This window comes from Ricinus communis, chromosome 4 (genome assembly GCF_019578655.1).
Source record: "Ricinus communis isolate WT05 ecotype wild-type chromosome 4, ASM1957865v1, whole genome shotgun sequence".
Lineage (NCBI taxonomy): Eukaryota > Viridiplantae > Streptophyta > Magnoliopsida > Malpighiales > Euphorbiaceae > Ricinus > Ricinus communis.
The window spans coordinates 6,943,556-6,951,653 of NC_063259.1; the positions used below are offsets into that span (position 1 = coordinate 6,943,556).

The window sequence follows — 8,098 nt, forward strand, 5'->3', positions numbered from 1 at the left end:
CGCCAAGCTCTCAACGCAAAAATACAGAAAAAAGTGCTTACCATAGGCTTGCTTATAGATCCAATCTCCACTACTACGAAATAATCAATAATCATGATCAAAGGGTCTTGAGCCAGGTTGTAATGGGGTTAAGGTAGGGTACGTATAAATATGGAAAGTAGGCTACAAGTTCTTTGGAAGTTAAGCAAGTAATGCAAGAAAGTAACGAAGGATCAAGTGTTGTACCAAAATGAACACTAAGTTGCTCTAAAAATAAGATGATGCTCGAAATGAAACTGAATTAATACTTTCTTCTTCTTTTTTATATAATTATATATATACTATGTATATATATTACAACAGCTTATGTAGGAGTTGTTGGTTATTGACACATACAATAATTGAAGGGAGCATCTATGAAAAATCTAGCAACTTAGTGAAATATATGAATGCAGATTGATCCAAAGTAAAATGCAGCATAACTTATATAATTTCCAGCAACAATGGTAGAAAGAATGGTCAAATGAATAGAAGTGAGACAATGAGTGTCATCATATTATTATCACGAAAGGAATGGCTAAGGCTCAAAATTGGTTCACTTAAGGGAAAATAGGGTTAGGCTTTTGGCCAAATTGTGTAAATCCTAAGTGCCCAAATCATCTCACGATTATTGACAATTCATGTAATCTCAAAAGATATCGTAAAGCAAGTTCTAGAAATAGAGATTCTGTACAATGCTCACTAATGAAAGAAAAGGGAGCATAATAGTGATGCACCAATTGGCTCAAAATCTCACCATTTGAGTGGGTTAAAATTGCATGAATTCTCAACCCAAAGTTTAAACAGTCAATCCTGATAATAAGCAACAATATTAACGTTGTTCTATATCTAAGATAAAGTAAAATGGAAGAATTTAAGGAAAAATACCGGTTTACACCGGTTGGATTGTAATTAAGAGATTCGTTCATTGCCTTCTTCCAACAAGGTTCGATAAAAGCTATAAGGGAATCCATTCAAAGGAGAAAATCATTAGCATGATCTACGGTAGCTACCCACACTTATGAAAACAACGTCCTCAGTGTAAACAAGGTAGGCACTCCAAAATAAAAGGAATAAAATACGTAAAATGAAGCTAATTATGGGAGTCCATAAAAGAAATTAGAAAACTAAGAGAAAAACAAGACGACAAAAGAGATAAAAACTAGAAAGTCTACTGAATCGCCCTTGATGTGTACTTTAACACTTCAAAATATGTTAGTCCTCAAAATTACGTCGAGCATCAAGTAGGCTAACTCGCAAAATTCAAGAATAAACACATTCCAAGCAACATCTAGTAAAAGGTTCAATAAGATAGCATCTTCTCAAAATCAAACTTACTAAAAACAATTTGAAATATCTAGCGCAAATGACTACATAAAATAAAATAAAAAAAATGTCCAAAACTTGAAATCAAAATAGATTAGGAATGCCTCGGCGCTTCTTTTTGTTCGAGTCGTCTGGTGGACTCGGGATCGGCATTCACGCATCGTGGCCAAATTAAAAGGTAGGCTCAATGTAAGTTGGGGCTCGAGGCATATAAGCGCAATGAAAGGTCCGATGTGTGCGATTAGATGACCAAGAGGGTGCTCTGGACCGATTTGGGATGTCCATTCATCCACTCGAATTCCGGCTAAGTGACTGTCAAAATAAACTTGCAACTACCCTTCTGAATTATCACGACACAAAGTCTCATATTGATACAAGTTATTTTTTCGGATAAATAACACATACTAGTAGGGAAGAAACATGTATAGCATCATCCATTTGTACATCTTGTGGTTGTGTATTACATGCAAGATCAATTCCATCAATACAACAAATGGCATGAACATGGTCGGTGGAAGAATTATCAAATGAGGGTAAACTAAAAGTGACATACCGTCCCTACATTAAGTTCTAACTTCCCTCAAATCACGTCTATTTTAGCTCTGGCTGGCAAGGAAAGGTCTCCCCAAAATTAATGGTACACCATGCTCATTGTCCATATCCAAAACCACAAAGTCCACAGGGAATATGAACTTATCTACCTTAACTAGCACATTTTCCACAATTCCCTTAGGAAGCTTAACGGGCAGTCAGTAATTGAATGCACATCCTAGTGGATTTTGCCTCCCCAAACCTAGCTTATTGAACAAACTAGTGGGCATGACATTTATGCTAGCCCCCAAATCAGCCTAATGCATCATCAACACACAAATTACCTAAAGTGCAGGGAATAGTGAAACTCCTGGATCGTGATGTTTCTCCGGCAACTTGCTCAAACACTGAGCACTCCTCATTTGAACATAGGGCGACCTCCTCCAACTTCCTTTTTCTACTAAGTATGTCCTTTAAGAACTTAGCATACTTGACATCGCTCCAATGCATCAATAAAAGGCAAGTTAATATGCAGTTGTCTAAAAATATCTAAAAACTTCTGACTGCTCTTTCGCTCTGCTTGTTTAGCTCTAGCAGGGATAAGGAATCTTAGGTTGATATTCCCCAATCGGAATTGATTTCACCTTTTGTCCCTCGGGTTCCCTAACCTTACCGCTGCCTTAACCTACACATCAATAGTGGCGTCATCAAAAGCGAGGCTTAGAAGGAGGCTGAAACTAACTTACGAATGCAAAGTGATGGCGTTCACGTGCTCCCTCGGGTTAGACTCAGTGGTGCTCGGGAGAGCTCCTTACGCCTCTTAGACAACATCTTAGAGATTTGGCCAATCTGGGTCTCCAAGTTCGAATCTAGGCCTGTTGGTTCCTAAGTGCACTATCAGTTTCTGGAACCTCATCTCCGTAGACGTCACAAACTTCATCATAAGCTCCTCTAAATTTGACTTCTTTTACGGTAGAGGAGGAGCCAGCAGCCAGTGAATGTTGTCTTTGCTGGCCGATGAAGTCTCTGAAAACCAGTGGACCACAGAGCGTTATTGTTCCTCCAACCGAAGTTGGGATGATTGCGCCACCCAGGTTATATGTATTCTTTGTAAGGATCGTTCTGCCTTAGGGCATTCCCATATAATCAACTGTTCAACATCATAAGACATAGCGAATTAGATGGAAAAGTAGTAGAGGATGAAGCAAACATACCTCCCGCATGATGCAGTTTACCTTGTAATGCGGGCCACCACAAAACTTCGCAGAGCCAAGCATCTGAGTTGGTCGATCTTCTTGGCTAGAAGCTCCACTTGAGCCGCCAAGGTTCTTTGTAGAGTCCACTTGGTTGACCACTCCCTGTCTTCTTGGTCGGCTCCTAGAGGATTGCCAACGATAGTTGTTCATAGCCATTTCCTCTATCGGGTTCCCGAGCCCTGCCAGCGTCTTACTATTTAGCGCCCCACTGCTGCAGCATCCACCATCGCCTCGTTGCAAGGTTCAACCCGTCAGAAGATCGAACCGCATCCACACCGGCAATCCGTGATGTGGGCGGCATCTCAAAAGATCCTTAAACCTCTCCCATGCATCGTACATGCTTTAATCATTAAACTGCACAAAAGAAGATATGTCATTTCTAAGTTTAGCAGTTTTAGCGGGAGGAAAATACTTATATAAAAATTTTTCAGCCAACGCCTTCCAGGTAGTGATCGTCTGTTGTGGAAGAGATTGCGGCCATCTCTTTGCTCTGTCCCTCAAGGAAAATGGAAATAATCTCAGCCTAATGGCATCATCGGTTGTTCCATTTATCTTGAATGTGTCACAAATCTCCAAAAAGTTGGAGATATGTGCATTGGGATCCTCGCTGGGCAATCCTCCAAATTGCACGCTTTGCTGGATCATCTGGATAACATTAGCCTTTATCTCAAAATTATTGGTACACTTCGAAGTAAAGTCGACTATACTGCGTTTTAGGTCCCATCTAAAGATGGTCAAGCAAACTCGTACATCGTCCTCCCCGATCGTCATTGGCCTCGGGGGTCATGGTTTTCCATCGTGTCTAGTCTATCCACAGGTACCTCAACCTCAATCTCCTCCTCTTCTAATTGCAACCTCTTCCTTAAGAGTCCGAGGATCGCTCCGGATCGACAGAGGCTCTATAAGATTCGAGTTTGAGCTCCCGGTCATAAACTACACGAAACCGAAAGTCCACACAACCACCAATCAACAAAAATAATATAATAATAAATAATAAATAATAATAAAAAAATTAAAAAATAAAAAATAAAAAATAAATAAAGAATAAATGAATAAACAAATAATGACTAAATTAACACAAAAACAATTCACTCTAGTTCACCGTTACTGTTTTTCCTGCAACGGCGCCAAAAACTTGATGGGCTCTTTATGCAACCTACACCTAAGGCAGTGAACCTACCGATGCAGCCTAGCACTAGTGAGTATCAAGGTCGTATCCCTGGAGATCGGGTGAACCTAGAGTTACTACTGTTGCTATGTTATCTAGTCTGAAATAGGGTGTGAAAGTTCTAACGTACCAGCTAATGGTTATGAGTGCAAATAAGTAAATGAAGAACAATGGATAATCAAAAGACAATTGCAAAGAGAGAAACAAACCCAAAAGGGAGCCTAAGTGATGGAATTCTAAAGATGGATTTTATGGATTGCCGATCTTGCTTACCCGTGCCTAAATCCTGAATTGAATCCCGGTTCCTCTCTCGAGCTTACCGGATTCCTAAACCTGCACTAACCTAATGGAATCTCTTCCTATCGGATTACTACAGATTAGCATTAAGTATGATTTAAAACTATTAAGAGTTATTAGTTCTTAATCCGTGAGTAAATCAACCTTATCTCTAAGTGTTAACTACCGCCTACTATTCAATGTCCAGTTGTAACAAGCATTTCTCAATGTCAAGAAACAACCTAATAAACAATTAATCCAACGTCTCAAATTAACTGAATCAAACTTTTATTACTGAATAGCAAGAAGATTGCAAGAATGACAATTATAAAAACTAACAATTAAGCATAATCCATCAACAAAGGTGAACCCTAATGGATTCAAAAGATCTAGCTACTCATGTTCATGGTTAAAGCAATTAGGGAACAAAATAAGGAAAAACAAATTAAAGGCATGTACACCCTTCTCTTTCAAGCTGAATGAGAAATCCTAAATTTGCAAATTCGAAATCTCAAACCCTAGTTGCCTCTTAAATGCTCCCAAAGTTTGTCTTGATCTTCAATTCGATGTTGGAACAAGTGAAATCCCTCCTTCAATTGATGAAATTGATCTCTCAAGGTCTACAATTGAGGTATAGGAAACAATTAATTAAGTGTGTGTCTTGGAATTGAGTCCAAAAATCATCCCCCTCCAAAAGAACTCAAAATTGCCCATATAGTTGATTCAAGGCCGAGTCCAGGTGTCACTCCTTCCAAGCCGTGCCTGGCCGGTGCCGAGCCACCACAGTCGTCGGAGGCCGTGGTGGCTACAAGTCATGCCGAAATGGCACAATTGGGGATAGCCTCTTGGTAATTCAAAGCACGAGTCCGGTGCTGCTCAACCCTCGGGGTGCTAGTTCTCACCCAATTTGATGGATTTTGGTCCGTAATCACACGTATTTCCCTCGATTATTGATGGTTTCCTTTGAAAATGACCTGAAACGAGAAAGGAAACAAAAGACAGGTGATTCTAGCATAAAACGGGATAATCATGCATAAAAATGTAAACAATCGGGCATGAAAACATGTGTAGTATGATGCTTATCAATGGTATATCAATAATATTTTTATTTTATGAGAACAGATATATATTAATTATAAGTAGAGAATAAGAAGCATGATATAAGATTATTAATTTAGATAAGTTGATTAAGTACTTGGGTTATATGTATTAAGCCTTAAGACTTAATTGAACCAATAGCTGAAGGTTGGGTAAATAGATTGGACTTAAAAGATACAATTAAAAGTTAGTACCTATATATGGTTAGTAAGAATTAATTTATGATGATAAAACTAGTTTAAGTAGGTGGAAATTGGAACCATAGACAAGCTCATTTTACCTCTTCATTTCTCTAAAATTCGTACATGGCCAAAAATACAAAATTTGGAATAAGAGAGAGGAGTGGAATACCTAGAAAAACTTAAGATTAAGATAGGATTTTACCAGCTATTGAAGGAGCCAAGCTAAAGCTAAAGGATTTAAGCATATTAGCAACCCAAAAGCTGAAATTGGTGAGTTGTTACTTGAGTGTTATTAATTTGTCATTAGGGTTCTTGATTACAAATTGGAAAAACTTCAATTGATGCTCTCATTGATTAATTAAAGGTCTGATTATCATGAATTAGTAGAGTATTGAATGATTGCATAGAGATTAAGCTTGATTTAAGTTTAAGTATGTCAAGATAGAAAACTCATCAAAATTCCAAAGCAACCTTGATGTTCTGTATTTTAGGCATAACATGGGTTATATAAGTCCAAATTAAGCTTAATTGGTGTCTATGGAAATTTTGAAGAGTCCTCTATAACTTTGTAGTTTGTGATTTAGCTATTTTTGCCGTTTTGGTTGCATAAATTGAGCAAACAGATTTTTGCTTGGGTACAACTAGTTGTATGACACTTGCTCAGTAATTTGAAGATAATTAAATCTATAGAAGTCGAAATTGAGTAATTCTTCTTGGAGATGAAACTAGACGCATAAACGGATATGTCTATTTAATACGAGATTTTTGTATTAAGCCAATTTTGCCCAGCAATAAATATACCTTGGTACTAAATTCTGTCTAGAAAACAGAGATGTTGGAGATTAGTTTTATGCAATTTATTTGATGTTAATTTGAGTTAAATTGGTATTTAACTAGATGGAAAATATTTTTATGAAAATAATAATTGAGAGTCTTAGAGGAAGAGTTAGACCTATGAATTAGAGAGGGGATAATCTTGTAATGCATTAGAACTAGCATTTACATAAATATTTGGAATATGCATGAAATGTGAATTGATGAATGTGTTGACAGGTACTCAAAGGCCTGGAAAGGAAGTTGTGGAGAAAGGAGGTTCTTATATGCTGAAGGAATAAGTGTATTTTGAGTAAGTAAATAGTTAATATTTGCTATGTTCATATATTTAATCAAATGTTCCGCGAATAGTTGCGTTTACTTAATATTATTTATGTTTGAATGAATGAGATGGAAATGATTGGTGTTGAGTGGAACAATTATTATTGCTTGAATATGATATAAGTGAAATGATTGAATTGTGATGTTAAGTGCATATGTGCATGTTAATGGTGGATTCCCCTGTGAAAAAAAAAAAATATATATATATATATATATATATATATATATAAAGCCTTGGGAGGCTATAAAAGTGTATAATGTGAGGATGAGGTAGAAGCGACTTCACGTGTGCGATGGGTGAGGATGAGGCGGAGCAGCACATTAAAGGGATCCACAAGCCGTGAGAACTAACCATAATTGTTGAATTGTATTTCTTCTATGATGATTGTAATGAATTGAGTAGAATGGTATGAATTTATACCTAAACTATGAATCATGGTAAGTTATGTGATTGGGTGGAAATTGTATGAAGTGTATGTGATATAGATTATGTTGATTATTTATTTCACTGGTGGAGGCTCACCCTCTCCAAAATTTTTCTTTTCGGGTTTGTAAATAGTAGTGCATCCGTTGGTTGTATCCAAAGTCTAGCTTTTAGCGATTCATCGAGTTGGGCCGGTTTGTGGAGTCTCCTCCGATGCATTTTGTATGCGATTATGTGATATATATGGAAGTATGCCTTATAAGGCATAAGAAGATGTTTGAATACTTGTTAAATGATGTTTAAGTATAATCATATGTTTATATGTTAATAACCTTGTGTCTTGATTCTTAACAACCTGCATATTGACCTATCTACATGTAGTATATATTCTACGACGCTTGTATGCTTCCTGGCTAATGTCTATTGGTTAGCATGTAATGGGGGTGTGACAAGAACCCATTGGCTCTACATAGTGCCAATTAGCTTTTTCAAAATCTAACGTCATTTTCTATGTATATTTTTTACCTAAAACGCTAAAAATTGGTAAAAATAAATTCTTATAAAGTATTATGATAATTATTAAGATTTTTAAATATTTTTAATTATAATTATTTGAATATAAAAGATTTAATTTCTTTTTATTTGAGTAATCTGATAAAAGCAA

The 8,098-nt window shown here is 36.8% G+C and overlaps 1 non-coding gene across 1 annotated transcript; it reads left to right on the forward strand.

The window, feature by feature from the left end:
- Positions 1-3,411: 3,411 nt before the first annotated feature.
- LOC112536751 lies at positions 3,412-3,518 on the forward strand. The gene has a single exon (XR_003080711.2). It is a non-coding gene; the product is annotated as a small nucleolar RNA R71 (small nucleolar RNA).
- The last annotated feature ends 4,580 nt before the right edge of the window (positions 3,519-8,098 follow it).